The sequence below is a fragment of the Palaemon carinicauda genome, chromosome 32 (assembly GCF_036898095.1).
Source record: "Palaemon carinicauda isolate YSFRI2023 chromosome 32, ASM3689809v2, whole genome shotgun sequence".
Classification (NCBI taxonomy): Eukaryota; Metazoa; Arthropoda; class Malacostraca; order Decapoda; family Palaemonidae; genus Palaemon; species Palaemon carinicauda.
The window spans coordinates 4335691-4351550 of NC_090756.1; the positions used below are offsets into that span (position 1 = coordinate 4335691).

At 48.9% G+C, this 15860-nt stretch overlaps 1 protein-coding gene across 5 annotated transcripts in view; it reads left to right on the forward strand.

The window, feature by feature from the left end:
- Positions 1–1625: 1625 nt before the first annotated feature.
- Positions 1626–15860, forward strand: part of LOC137625259 (zinc finger protein 271-like) — a 200054-nt gene continuing 185819 nt past the window's right edge. For 3 of the 5 annotated variants that reach the window (XM_068356052.1, XM_068356053.1, XM_068356051.1), the window contains exon 1: positions 1626–1815. The gene's annotated coding sequence lies outside the window, so the exon portion shown is untranslated. Of the gene's footprint in view, positions 1816–1928; positions 1983–15860 lie in introns of those variants that run through there. The other 2 variants (XM_068356055.1, XM_068356054.1) reach the window with 2 other exon arrangements.

Below are 15860 nucleotides of genomic sequence, written 5' to 3' on the forward strand. Positions count from 1 at the left end.
TGAAAGTAACGTGACACCAGTAAGAACGAAAATACAATACAAATTGTTGCTTTACTATGTAAAACTAAAACACTTGAATAAGAATCACCCAACTAGTCAGGCAGTTCTAAACGATAAAAGACTAGACGGTAGAGGGTGGAACTTTGGTTACTTTAAAAAGCCATTTATATTAAGGGTGTAAGAGATCATGATTAGGTGGAAAGTGAAGTTATGGATGCAACGGGAAGAAAGGGCATTTCCCATTGCAGCCCCCTGGCAATGTATTGGCAAGTATCTTGGTATTAACCCAATGGATGACATTGACCAGGAAGAATCTAATACTAAATCTATTCAAGATTTCTGTAGAATGAAAGAGGAAAAGTATCCCAACTACTGAGACATTTATACGGATGGGTCCAAAAAGAAATTAATAGCGAGGAATGTTCATGTGCAGCTGCCTATGTTATTCCTAGCCTAGACTTTTATTGTAGTTTTAGATTAAACCAGCAACGCCTATACTGGGTGCAGAATTATTTGCTATACGCGAAGCGCTGAAATGGACAGGGGACAATTACATGGGCAAAGAGACGGTAATATTCACAGATTCATTGTCCGCCATTTCATTAATAAATAATAATGATACAAAAAGATTTAATGCTCTAGTGCACAGTATACAGGAGATGCTAATCAAAATGAATAGCAATCATAATTATGTATAAGTGCAGTGGATTCCAAGCCACAAAGAAATCCTGGGGGATGAATTGGCATACGCAACTGCTAAACAAGGGCTAAACAACACCTGTATTATCAACAACCACTTGTCGATGACAGAGAAGAAAACATTATTAAAGAGAAAAAATATAGAAACCTGGCAAATGTAATGGGACATTGTTAAATCAAGTAAGTAGCTCGGTACGTTTAATCCTATTATAGAAGATTGGGACACAGCTTATTGTAACAATAGAAAAAATAGAAACCTTAATGGGTGATTTGTGAATTGGGCATGTCAGAGTAGATGCATATTTGTATAAATTCAAGATGAAAAATACACCTCCATGTAGCACATGCAATGTTGCGGAGGACATTTCACAGGTAATGATAAACTGTAAGAAATATAATGTGGAAAGAAATGATCTAAAAGTAAAATTAGCAGGACTCAAATTTGATTGCTCTGTGAATAATCTATTAGGAAAATATGAAGAAAGGGATGTACAGGAGAGGATGAAAACCGCTTGTATAAAATTTCTAACTAAAACTAATTTACTAAACACATTATAATCACCTGTAAAATTAGCTATCCAACAGAGGAATAAGGATTAAATTTAGTCTGAACCTAAATAAATGTTCTTTTGTAAAGAGACTCCATTTAATGCAACGTTTTTGCAATAGAAAAACCACAGGAGGTTATTTTAAATACAAATTAATGTAAATGTATTTAAAGGTAAATGTTTACTTTTTCAAAAGTGTGTGATATATTTGCACTATAAAAACAATATCAATGGGAAGGGTAGCATGGATATTGTTTGAATAAAGGGTAATAAGCCTCATGTGGGGGAGTGAAAATATCATTCATTCCATTCGGTGAAGGAGCACTAACAGATTAACACTAAAATTTGTCAAATGCATTGATTAGATCTAATGTTTTATTCTGTATTGTATTTATAGGGGAGTACATTGTCTCCAAAGATTGGGCCAGATCTGCTACTAAAAATAGAAGAAGAAATACCAATATTTGTTGTTGTCGTAACTTCATAAGTGGTAGATACCCTTGATAAGTTAATAAAACCTCAGCCGAATATTGTCACCGAAGTTTACTTCTCGAAGCGCATAAATATTGTAAGTTTAATGTTTCATCTGTTTAGATACTAATAGTGATTTTGATGGGAGTTTGTAGATGTGATAAAGTCAAGTCAGTTTTGTTCGTGACTTAAGCTGGCAACGCTAACCCGATCGTTGCTAACTTAACTCTCACTCACCAACGAACACTTGTATTACTTGACGTTGTAAGTACGCTCGTCTTTGGATCTCAAGTATCACAGAAACCTTGGTTTTCGGTATAGGATAAGCCTATTCCTAAATATGCCCAGGACCCTTAACCTAATTTGCTGTGTCCTCTCCTGGGCCTTTAACCCCCCTCCCCTTAACTTTGCCCACATAATGTTAGGTTCCACTATGTAAGGAATATTGGTAAGTTGTACTGTTTAACGCGATTTAACCGAATTTGACCTTCATTTCAACCGCAATCAAACAGATCAACCAATTCGACGGAGCCTTTGTAAGGTGACGGCCAGATCCCGTAGAAAACGGGAATATTCTGAACTGTGGCCGTCGTTCTAAAAACGATTTTGGCGGGAGAAGCTAACTTAAAAAACCCACCTAACCTATGCTAAAAGCCATATCCTTACCCAGGGGGGCTTGCCCCCCCCCAGACTCCCCCCCCCTTTACACAACAGTTTCCTTACCTACGAGTACGACGGGAGAAGCTAACTTAAAAAACCCACCTAACCTATGCTAAAAGCCGTGTCCTTACCCAGGGGGGCTGCGCCCCCCGTACCCCCCCTTACACAATATATTTAAGATCCGTAGACCATTTCCAAATGTTTTTATTCCATACATGATAACAGTCGGAGCGATAATAAGCAAATTAGGACGCTTGGCCGTAGCGCTACAAACTACCCAATTCGACTAACCGAATTGGTTGCGGTTATTACGGATGAAATGAAGGTGTAAACCGGTTATATCACATTATTTTCTACAGGAAAACATATATTTTCTGTAAAAATGATTAAATAAAATGTCTTTTATTATATATATTTTGTTAAAATACTTAAATATTCAAATTCGGTGTCACTTAACTCACGTATGTACTGCGAATGGTAATATTAGCAACGTTACCAATGGTAGACAACGTTACCAACGTTACGGTGATACACAGCGTTACCAACTTTACGGTGGAATTACTAATGTTAGCAATGATACAGTATTATTATCGTGTGTATTTTAAAGAATTTTTCCATATATCCTTTACACAATATATAAAAAAGTACAAAACGGGTACAGAACCTAACAAACCCACCTAACCTAACCTAGAAGTTCCCAGGTCACAAACCCAATATAATGCCCTTTGTTATATCACTTCACTCACGTTACGGTAACGTTAGTACTGTTACGATAACATTATATATAATGGTTCTTGTTTCGACATTAGCTCGCTTCGCTCGCATGAAAATAAAACATCAAGCTCGTATGCACTGGCAAGCGGTAATGTTGAGCTGCGCACGCTAACATTACCAACGTTAAATATAATGGTTCTTGTTCCTCACTTACAATCACAGAAAAATAAAACATCACCCTCGTATGCAATGGCAATTGGTAATGCTGAGCTTCGCACTTTAACATAATATAATAAAACTAACACATTAAAGTGAAATAAATTAATGACTTACTTTTATGACCGTGACGTCGTAACTTACGGGTCACGGGGGTGTTGTGACTGAGTCTGTGGTGTCTTAAGTGTTTTGCCTTAGATTAGCACTGCACTTGGAACACTGTAAAAGTTGGTATATTACATTACGTGATTTAAGAAAATTATCAACATTGGATTACACCAAAATAGTTTCAAGTATGGATTACTGAAGCGGTTACAATTTTCTAATACTTAGGCGTAAAATACGCAAAAGACGACACTTGAACTAACTAAGACGTGACTTGGGCAAAGGTTTCCACGGAAAAGAGCTTGTTGGAAGGTGGGGTTAGGGAAATATTAACCCCCCTGTGGAAACTTTACATGCGTATGGGTTCGTGATTGGTTAACGGAAAAGCAACGGAGTCGAGAGAGTAAACATGAATGAACAGAATGGGAACTTGTCCAGAGCAAGTATTTATGTGAAGTCTGGGAGTGACAAGGTAATAACAAAATGTATAAAAGTAATATATGAAGATAAAATGGAATGTATGATAAATAATATTTGATGGGTATATAAAATGAGGTGATTTTATAAGGTATCTGATAATAAAACGAGTAATACTGGGGTCAAAGGTAATATGTATACGAGGGTATTACATAGCTAATCAAGTCATAAACTTGAAGAGAGTTGGTAGAGAGACGAACAGTTCCATTTCAGGATTAGAGAAGAAGAAATCCTATTGGTGGAGGAAAAGTCTCTGCGCAGGGAGGCGGGGTTTTTGCGCAGAAAGTCGTAAGTTGCTATGTACAAACGTACGTAATGTACTAGAATGAGAAATTAAATGAAAAACACTGCTAATGTTAGACTGATACGTTAACATTTGATCTACATTACACGTTGGCAGCACTGGTTACTGTATTTTTTCATGGGAAATAGTCTTTGCAACAGTGCCTCCAAAGTTTATCCAACTATACTGTTTTGTATTTCCCTCCGTTTATTATACATTCAAGAAGGTAATGTATAGAGAAGAAAAGGCTTGTTTTACGATTATATATCGTTACCCCAGTATGTTTTCCCCACCCAAAACCCCGAGTTCCCACTGGGGGTCCCCCATTATCGTAGGATATAGATATATATATATTTCTGAAACTATTCATTTGCGACGGGAACGTGTGTCATTTTGGAAGAGAGCGTAATTATTTCTATAAGAAAAAGTAGTTTTTTTCCTAGGTTACATTGCCCTGTAATACACTACAATAATACCTACAGATTCTCATTTCGAACAGAAAATATGTTTTCCTGTATGAAATGACGTGATTTAACCGAATTTGACCTTCATTTCAACCGCAAACAAACAGAACAACCAGTTCGACTAACTTCAAGTAGCCGAACTGGTTGTTGTAGGTGCGGATAAAAGGAAGGTGAAAACTGGTTAAATCATGTTATTTTTTGGGTGAATGTAGTTCATTGGGACAGGGTAAGATAAGAGTACGGCAGTCTTAAGGATACAGCTCCTAGGTTAGGTTAGGTAGAGAACCTTAGGTTAGGTTGGTTAGGTAAGGTAAGGCCGTCGCAGTGGTAACACCGCTGCTCCTGCTTTTGTTTGACTGGCAGACTAGCCTTTCTTTAGTGTGTTTTTTGATTAGCTTTTTCTTTTTCTTTCTTTATTAGATGTGATGTCCTAATATGAGGAAGTGTCCCGGGATTCCCCCGAAATCTTGTGGCACATTCATGTCACCATCGGAGGTGGAACCTCATTCCCTATGAGGTCATAGGTGTTCTGAAGGCTCCCCCTGCCAAGTATGGGATACTTGGAGGAAAGAGACGCAGGACACCACGATGCAAAAGGCTGCTTCCTTTCCCCCTATGCAACAGCAGCCAACTCCACAACCCAAAACAACAATTGCAACTCCACTGCCAGCCAAGACCCTCAGCCGCCCCTCTTTTACACCCAAACCTATGGGCAGAGGAAAGTCGGCTCCTCCTAAGACTAAAGGCAGAGAGAGGAACCCTTGACAGAAATAGGGTCACGGCTCCCCCCTCACAGTGCGTAGGGGGTTGCCTGCAGGGTAGTTGGAGGAGGTGGAAGGCTATGGGGGCCATGCAATGGACCATCAAGGTGCTTCGTTGGGGGTATCGCATCCCCTTCATAGACTCTCCTCCTCCTCTAACTCCTCCCCCGATCTCGTCCTCCCAGATCCCTCGGGATCTTGGGAAACAGCAAGCCCTAGCTCGGGAGATCCAGAGCATGCTTTTAAAAGATGCCATTCAAGAGGTCTCCAACGCTGCCCTGGGGTTTTTCAGTCGCCTTTTTCTAGTAGAGAAAGCCTCGGGAGGTTGGAGACCAGTAATTGATCTTTCGACCTTGAACCAGTTTGTAAAGCAAACTCCATTCAAATTGGAGACAGCTGCCTCCGTGACCCAAGCAGTGCGTCTAGGAGACTTTATGGCATCTGTGGACTTAAAAGATGCATTTGTTCCGTAACCGAAATACAAACCACGCTATTTACAAAGGGTATTACTTTTAGCGCAGCTGAAATGACGAGCCAATAGTTTTTAACGAGGGTTAATTACCCCCGCGCTAGTTAGCGGGGGGGGGTGGGGAAGGGCAGCTTGCTACCCCTCCCCCCTCCACACACCGGTGACTTGCTTCACTTCACTTTTGGCTCGGCGGTGATCAGACGTGTCTGTTCATCGCCTTCGTGACAGCCTTTAATTTTCTGCTTTTTCTTTTCAGCTTGTGTGATTGGTTGGAAGTTGACCTTCAGTTATTTTCTTTTATTTACTATGCGTACATGCCCTGGAGTTGCCGGCCGTCCTTGTGGGACTTTCATGACGGACGTTGTTACGGATCCTCACACCCTCTGCCCTCAATGTCGGGGCCGACGGTGCGACCAGGATAACATGTGCCGTGAGTGCAGGGAGTGGTCTGCCTCCCAGTGGGAGAGGTTTGGCCGTCGGCGTAAGAAGAAGTCCAAGAGAGACCGTTCTCCTCCGGGGTTAGCCTTGAAGGAGGAAGGTTCTCGGGACTCGTCTTCCGCCGCCCAAACCTCCTCCGAAGCTCCCCCTCGTCCGCCTCCTAAGGAGAGTCGTCCGAGTGGGAGCGCAGGCCCTTGTTCTGTTTCCCTACCTTCGGTGGGGGGAGAGGGCGTCGCCTCCCATAACGAGGCGGTTCCCCCTCCTCCTCCGGGGGAGGTTATTGATAATAATGCCTTATCCAGTGATGATCTTTTACAGATTTGGTCGTCCCTGGGGCTTAAGGGCTTGCCCTCCAGGGTCGCTCTTATTGACCTTGTCTCGTTGGGGGCCGCTGTTAAACAGTCGCCGGTGGTAGCGGAGGTAGATCCTCTGTCTATTGTCGACGTCGTGGTGACAGAGGCCTCCGACGTGGCTGGGCCTTCCGACGCAGGTGCTGTTGCTGGTGATGGTGCTCAAGGCTCTCCTCCTCCTTCCGTGCATCCTTCGAAGGGGGAAGTGAGTCCTTCGGTCTCGGCTGCTGCCCAGCTTCCTTCTGAGGGAAGTTTTTGACGGAGACTCCCCTTCGGAGGACCGATGGTCCCGACGATCTCCCCCGAGGCCGCCTCCGCCGTAAGGCTCACCGCCCTCTACGCCACAAGGGCCTCCCTTCCCCTTACAGGGGGACTAAGAGGCGCCTTTTTGCGTCTTCGTCCTCCGGGGGGGACTCTCCTCGTCAGCCTCAACCGACTGCTCCGCCCTCCTTGAACCTCTCTGCAGACCGCTCACCATCTCCTGCCGGATCTTCGCCTTCTGGAGAACTCGTCACCCGAACGGCAACGGTCCCTTCCGGGCTAAGGGATTCTTCCCTTACGCGAGCAGGGCTAGCGCACAAGCGCTCTCCTGCTCGCCAGCGCTCTCCTGCTCGCCAGCGCTCTCCTGCTCGCCAGCGCTCTCCTGCTCGCCAGCGGTCTCCTGCTCACCAGCGATCTCCTGCTCGCCAAGACTCTCCTGCTCGCCAAGACTCTCCTGCTCGCCGACGCGGTCTCCTGCTCGCCAGCGGTCTCCTGCTCGCCAGCGATCTCCTGCTCGCCAGCGATCTCCTGCTCGCCAAGACTCTCCAGCTCGCCGACGCTCACCTGCTCGTCGGCTCTCTCCTGATGTTCGCCCCCCTCGCCAGCGCTCTCCTGCTCGTCAGCTCTCTTCCGAGCATCAGCGCTCATTTGAGGACCATCGCCCTGCGGTCTCTGACCCCCCTTTAGTTCCTGCTGAAATCCCTGCTCACCATCCACCTGGTCCTGTGGCTACGCAACATCGTGCTGCGCGTGGGTCAGAAACACATGTTCGCCAACGCGCCAGCGATCTTATCGTTCCTGCTCGTGAACGCGCCGCACCACCTGTCCTCTCACAGGACACGCGTCGACCTTCTGCTCGCCAGCGATCACCAACTCGCCAGCGATCACCAGCTCGCCAGCGATCACCTACACGCCATCGCACGACCCTGCATGATCGCCCGCTTACGCATGCTGCTCCTTATCGCACAACCCTGAACGATCGCCCTCCTGCGGATGCTGATCACCATCGCACCCTTTCACGCGATCATTCACCTGCGCATGCTGCTCGCCATCGCACAACCCTGCACGATCGCCCGCTTACGCATGCTGCTCCTCATCGCACAACCCTGAACGATCGCCCTCCTGCGGATGCTGATCACCATCGCACCCTTTCACGCGATCATTCACCTGCGCATGCTGCTCGCCATCGCACAACCCTGTACGATCGCCCGCTTACGCATGCTGCTCCTCATCGCACAACCCTGAACGATCGCCCTCCTGCGGATGCTGATCACCATCGCACCCTTTCACGCGATCATTCACCTGCGCATGCTGCTCGCCATCGCACAACCCTGCACGATCGCCCGCTTACGCATGCTGCTCCTCATCGCACAACCCTGAACGATCGCCCTCCTGCGGATGCTGATCACCATCGCACCCTATCACGCGATCATTCACCTACACATGCTGCTCGCCATCGCTTACCATCACGCGGTCATTCACCTGTGCATGCTGCTCACCATCGCACATCAGTGCATCGACATACCACAGCTCGTCATCGATCGCCTGTGGATCTACATCGCCAGCGATCTTCTTCACCTACGCGGCAGCACGATCCCTCGCCTTTGCGCCATCGCTTGCGTTCGTCGCCTCGGACACGTGTTCATTTACCTGCCCACCCTCACGCCCACTCGCCTGCGCGACCGCTCGCCTGTGCGCCCGCGCGACCATTCGCCTTTGCGCGACCATAGTTCGCGGCGAATTCCACAGCCGGTGGTAGCAGCAGGGACGCGTGCTCCTAGACGGCACTCGGGATCACCTCCATCCAAGCACAGGTTGGTAGTGCAGGACGAAGACAGGTCAGTACAGCATTCTTCCCCACCTTCTTTTCAGGCAGGTACCGTCGTGTCCACTTCAAAGGATCGCCCGATCCCTTTCACCTTAGCGAGGATTTCGGACTCTGTGTCCTTGGAGCAGCAGACTTGGTTTGGTCTGCTGGCACGGGCGTTAGTGAGGGTTATGAAACCAGCATTCGCCGGCCAGGGTAACAAACCAGCGGCTGTCTCTCCTACGCTGAAGAGAAAGAGAGGAGTGGACTTCGTGGTGACTTCCCCCAGGGCGAAGTTGGTTCCCAAGAGGTCGGTCTCGAGGGTCCCCTCTCCTGCACGAGTACTCTCTCCTTCTCCCGTGGACGAGGCCTTTCCGTCCTCAGGTGAGTCCAGTGGGGCGGTAGTCTTCCCCTCGGCACCAGGGGGGGAGACTTCGCTTCAGGCAGGAGAATCATCTCGTGAGGAAGGGGCCCCTCGAACCTCGTTGTTGGGATCCTGTATCCCTCCCAGGAGGGAACCCAAGGATTCCAAGACCATCCCTAAATCCTCTGCAAGGTTTCGTCAGGAACCCACAACTACCCAGGGGAATGTCCACGTATCACCCCAGGAAGAGATTCCTGGGGCAGGAGACTTAGCTGCCAGCCCGCAGGGAGGAGAACAGCAAGAGTCCGAACATGCCTTCTGGCAGGTCCTAAGCCTGATAAGGCAACTTAACAGTCTTACGGATCCAGTCATCCCCCCCCCCGTGAAGGCAAAGACACGTTTCTGGATGAAGTGTTTGACGTTCGGAAGGCCCCTAAGACCAGTGCAGCTCTGCCCTGGTCTCGGGGGCTGAAGAGTGCCAGAGCTAGGGCCAATGCTCAGCTCGCACTTCTTGCCTCCTCCAGTCGTTCCACTGCCGGGAACAAACTCATCCCTCCTCCTCGCCTTCAGCAGAGGAGGTATTTCGAGATCCTGGGTGAGCACAACCTCGCTCTTCCTCTCCATCACTCTGTGGAGGAGCTGGCGAAGGGAGTTCCCTTGGAGAAACTCTCTGCCCGGCAGGTGTCGTTCTCGGCGGCAGAGATCCTTAACCACGAGAAGGTCGCTAAGTGTGCCATTAAGGCCACTTCGTGGCTGGACTTCTGGTTAGGATCTCTGGGCATCCTATTGCGATCGGAGGACTTGTCCAAGGAGACCAATAGGAAGGCCCTAGAGACCTTCTTGCTCTCGGGCACCCGCTCCATCGAGTTTTTGGCGCACCAGGTTACCACCTTGTGGGCCAACTCGGTGTTGAAGCGTCGCGATGCTGTGTCCGAGAGATTCCATCCGAAGGTCCCCGCCGTAGATGTGTGTAGGCTCCGACATGCCTCCCTCCTGGGGGAGAGCCTGTTTGAGCCTCAAGACTTGGAGCGAACGGCTGAGAGGTGGAGGAAATCCAGCACAGACTCCCTCCTCCACAGGGCCCTTACAACTCGGCCCTATAAGCCTCCAGCCCCGCCACAACAGCAGCAACAGCCTCGTAAGGCTCCCAAACAGGCACCGGCAGCTAAGAAAGTGGTGTCTAAGCTCCAGCCCTTTCCAGCCAAGGTCAAGAGGGGCGGTAAGTCCTCCAGGGGAGGCAAGACTTCTAGGGGTGGTGGCCGCGGCCGCAAGCCCTAGGGGTGGCAGTCCCCCTGCGTGTCCACCTGTGGGGGGATGCCTTCAGCGTTGCGTCCGTAGGTGGCAACATCACGGGGCCGATGCTTGGACGGTCTCAGTGATCGGCCAAGGTTATCGCGTCCCGTTCACGTCATCTCAACCTCCCCTGACAGCGAATCCAGTGTCGTTGAGCTCCTATGCCATGGGATCGGCAAAGGGGCTGGCCCTTCAGGCCGAAGTCGAGACCATGTTCGAGAAGGGTGCTCTCCAGGAGGTCGTGGACGGCTCTCCAGGCTTCTTCAGTCGACTCTTTCTTGTAAAGAAGGCTACTGGAGGCTGGAGACCCGTCATCGATCTCTCGGCTCTGAACAGGTTTGTCAAACAAACCCGGTTCAGCATGGAGACAGCAGACACGGTCAGACTTGCGGTGAGACCACAAGACTTCATATGTACACTGGATCTAAAGGATGCGTACTTCCAGATCCCAATCCATCCGTCTTCCAGGAAGTACCTGAGATTCTGCCTAGACAACAAGATCTACCAGTTCAAGGTGCTGTGTTTCGGTCTCTCCACAGCTCCTCAGGTGTTCACCAGAGTGTTCACCCTGATTTCGACTTGGGCGCACAGGAACGGCATTCGTCTCCTTCGTTACCTAGACGATTGGCTGATCCTAGCAGACTCGGAGTCGACCCTTCTTCGGCACCGAGACAGGCTTCTAGATCTTTGCCAGGATCTGGGGATCGTGGTAAACCTCGAGAAGTCCTCTCTGCAGCCGTCCCAACGACTGGTTTATCTAGGCATGCTAATAGACACCAATCTCCACAAAGCCTTTCCATCAGACGACCGGATAGCAAGGCTGAGGAGGGTGGCGGAACCTTTCCTCAGGCGAAAAGAACTCCCCGCCCAATCGTGGTTGCGTCTCTTAGGCCACCTATCCTCCCTGGCCCGTCTGGTTCCAAACAGCCGCCTCAGGATGAGATCCCTTCAATGGCGGCTCAAGTCCCGGTGGAATCAAGGATCCGATTCCCCGGACATTCTGATCCCAATGGGGTCTCTGGAACAGACGGACTTGCGGTGGTGGCTGGCCGACGAGAACCTGCGAAAGGGAGTGAGTCTTCTCGTCCTCCCCCCGGAATTGACTCTGTTTTCGGACGCGTCAAAAGAAGGGTGGAGGGCGCACGTTCTGAACCAGAGGGCCTCAGGCCTTTGGTCAGAATCAGAAAAGTGCCTACACATCAACCTGCTAGAATTGAAGGCCGTCTTTCTGGCCCTTCAACAGTTCCAACGGTTACTGGCGGGTCACTCCGTGGTGGTGATGAGCGACAACACCATGGTAGTGGCTTATATCAACAAGCAGGGAGGCACTTTTTCGCAACAGCTATCCCATCTTGCAGTAGAGACTCTGAGGTGGACCGAAACCCACTCGATAACACTATCAGCTCGCTTCATTCCTGGCAAGAGGAATGTGCTCGCCGACAGTCTGAGCAGGGTTTCGCAGATAGTGAGTACCGAGTGGTCTTTGGATCCTCAGATAGCCAACAAAGTCCTGACTTTGTGGGGTTCCCCGTCGGTGGACTTGTTCGCGACAGCCTTGAAATTCAAGCTGCCCCTGTACTGCTCACCAGTCCCGGACCCCAAGGCACTCTGGCAAGATGCTTTCCAGCAACGGTGGGACAACATCGACGTGTACGCCTTCCCACCATTCTGTCTGATGAGAAGGGTGCTCAACAGGACCAGACTATCGGTCAACTGTTCCATGACTCTAGTAGCTCCGCTATGGCATCACGCGGAATGGTTTCCGGACCTTCTGCAACTCCTGACGGAACTCCCAAGGGAGCTTCCTCCACGACACGAGCTTCTCAGACAACCCCACTCCGGTGTCCCTCACAGGGCCGTAGCCTCGCTTCGGCTTCACGCCTGGAGACTATCCAGCGTCTCCTCGCGGAGAGAGGCTTTTCACAACAGGTTGCGGAGAGAATGTCTCGGCACCTGCGAAGGTCCTCTGAGGGAGTCTACCAAGCGAAGTGGAGAGTCTTTTGTGGTTGGTGTCGTGGAAGGGGTATCTCTCCACTCGATGCCACTATTCCAGCAATAGCGGACTTCCTTGTGTATCTGCGAGAAGAAATGCGCCTTTCTGTCTCGGCAGTGAAAGGCTATCGCTCAGCCTTAAGCTTGGCCTTCAGATTGAAGGGCGTGGATATTTCTTCATCGCTAGAACTCTCTTTACTCATACGTAGCTATGAGCTTACCTGCCCCCAGTCGGAAGTGAGACCCCCTCCTTGGAACGTGGTTCGAGTCCTCAGGTCTCTCAAGAGACCTCCCTTCGTGCCATTACGCCAGGCCTCCGATCGCCACCTGTCTTGGAAGACGGCTTTCCTACTCGCCTTGGCCTCGGCCAAGCGAGTTAGTGAACTTCATGGTCTCTCGTACGACATCGCCCATTCAAGGGGATGGGGGGAGGTAACGTTCAGGTTCGTCCCTGAGTTTGTGGCCAAGACTCAGAATCCTGGAGTGCCGGATCCTCGGTTCGACTCTTTCAGGATCGCGAGTCTCCGTTCTGTAACAAACGACCCAGACCAGCTGCTACTATGCCCAGTGAGGTGTCTGAGGTACTACTTGAAGAGAACGGCTGCAGTCCGTCCTCATGTGCGAGCTTTGTTTGTGAGCACAGGCAGGACAAAGAGGAGGGTCACCAGGAACACCATCTCTGCTTGGATTCGAAGGGTTATCCACCATGCCCTGAATCCTGACCCTCCTCCGTCACGTCGCCCTCGGGCCCACGATGTCAGGGGTATTGCTACATCCCTGGCCTTCAAGAGAAACTTCTCTGTGACGCAGGTACTTCAAGCTGGGGTCTGGAAGCGTCAAACGACCTTCACAGCCCACTACCTGCAAGACGTGACCCACGGGAGCCTCGATACGTTCTCTATCGGCCCTGTGGTGGCTGCACAACAGCTGATCTAACCTCAGGCTCCTTTTTGGACAAGTAGCAGTAGGTTGAGGGCGTTGTTACCCGGTCTTAGTCTGTGTGAATGAAAGAGTATGTCTGACCCTTACTTCTTTCTTCATTCTCCCCTCTCTTGGGGAAGCAGCATCCTGGTCCTCGCATAGCTGACCTCGACCTCTGCAGGTAACCCATGCTTCTTTGTGCTCCTAGTATTAAGCTTAATACTGTTGCGTCTCCCATACCCTGACGAGGTGGTATGGGGAACGTCCTATCCTAGAATTCCTATCTGAAGGTCTCAAGGTCAACTTCATAGGACGAGTCACACTCTCCTCCTCACACTACTTATGTAGGCCACTCGTTCCTAGCGATGCTAGGTACAGGGGCTCCCTCTCTCTAGTGCTGCTCACTGAGGGATCGAGCCCCCGGGCAAGCCGAAGTCAGTAAGGCTGGGGACTTTCCACCCTTCCTAAGGGGTAAGTCACCCTTTGTAAATACAGTAGCGTGGTTTGTATTTCGGTTACGGAACAAATGACAAATTCGAAGATAATTTGTATTTTTCCTAACCATACAAACCTTAGCTATTTACACATATGTGCCCGCCATCCCTGACCCCCAAGTCAAGTCCTACCTCTAAGTGAAGTGAAGCAAGTCACCGGTGTGTGGAGGGGGGAGGGGTAGCAAGCTACCCTTCCCCACCCCCCCGCTAACTAGCGCGGGGGTAATTAACCCTCGTTAAAAACTATTGGCTCGTCATTTCAGCTGCGCTAAAAGTAATACCCTTTGTAAATAGCTAAGGTTTGTATGGTTAGGAAAAATACAAATTATCTTCGAATTTGTCATATTACCAAGTGCCGATCCATCGTACATCTCGGAAATTCCTGCGCTTTCTGGTTCAGGGTCGAATCATCGAGTTCAAGGTCCTGTGCTTCGGCCTCTCGACCGCCCCACAGGTCTTTACGAAGATTTTCGAACTCGTATCTTGGTGGGCTCACAAGCACGGAATTCGTCTGCTAAGATACCTGGACGCTTGGCTGCTTCTAGCCTCGTCCACGGAGCTAGCTCTGGATCACCTGAGAAGACTTCTGAGCCTTTGCAGGGACCTGGGGATCCTTGTAAACGCAGAGAAATCTTGTCTGACTCCGACCCAAGTCTTAAATGAAAGGAGCGGTGCTGAGGCCGAAACACAGGGCTCGAAACTGGAAGACTTCCTTCCCGTAAACGAACCTCGGGTAACGTTTGAAACTCGGATGTATGGGGATATGAAAATAGGCGTCCTGGAGGTCTAACGAGACCATCCATTCGCCCTTTCTTAGTGCTGCTAGCACAGTTTTCGAAGTCTCCATCGAGAAATGTTATTCTCATTATAAAATAAATTTTTGAACATACTTACCTGGTGGTTATATATACTGTATAGCTTACGTCCCTGACGTCACGGCAGAAAAATTCAAAACTTGCGCAAATCGCCGATTGTATAGCTAGGTGTGCTACCCATGCGCCCCTGGCGAGGTACCCGGAAACCATTCCCTAGGTATTCATATCTTCCATACCTCTAGTCTCTAGAGGGGAGGAGGGGGGGATTTTAATTATATTTAACCACCAGGTAAGTATGTTCAAAAATTTATTTTAGAATGAAAATAAAATTTTTAAACACAAGACTTACCTGGTGGTTATACAGTATATATAGCTGATTAACACTTTTGGTGGAGGGTTAGAGACAGCCAATATAGTTGGAATTCTGCTTAAGAGTTTCTAAAATATAAAACAAACTTAAGGGTTTCGTACCTGATAAGGAAGCTGACTTCAATGATACTCTGCCATTATGTCTGCTATCCTTATGAGATCCAGCGGTCCTCTCAGGGGGCTGAAGATTCCTAGGAGCTGCCAACCGGTGATCACACCTCTTTGTGACAGAGCTGCCTCTAATAGCGATTCTGGGGCACTCTCAAGGAACAAAAAAGACCACCTGACAAATCAATGATTGCGAAAGACTGTCGCAATCTCCACAAGACAACCATAAAAACACCAAATAAAAGTTCCAAGAGAAAGAAAAGGTATTAGGATTATGGGAAAGTAGTGGCGGATCCTTCCCCCACTACTGTACCCGCTGCTACAAACGGTCCCAGAGTATATTGGTCATCATATAGTCTGAACATTTTTCAAATAGTGTGAGGCGAACACAGATTTGCTTCTCCAGAAGGTTGTGTCCATAATGCTTTGCAAGGAACGATTTTGCTTGAATGCCACTGCTCTTACTTCGTGAGTCTTTACTTTCAAAAGACTAAAGTCTGTCTCACTGCAGTGAGAATGAGCCTCTTTAATTAGAAGTCTAATAAAGTAAGATAGAGCATTCTTGGACATTGGCAAGGAAGGTTTCTTCACCGAGCACCACAGTGCTTTCGACTTGCCTCTTAAAGTCTTTGTTCTGTCTAAGTAAAACTTGAGGGTCCTTACTGGACATAAAACTCTCTCTAGCTCATTTCCAACCACGTCCGCCAGGTGCGAAATCTGAAAGGCCTTAGGCCAAGGTTGGGAAGGGCGCTCGTTCTTAGTGAGAAAACCCAATTGTAAT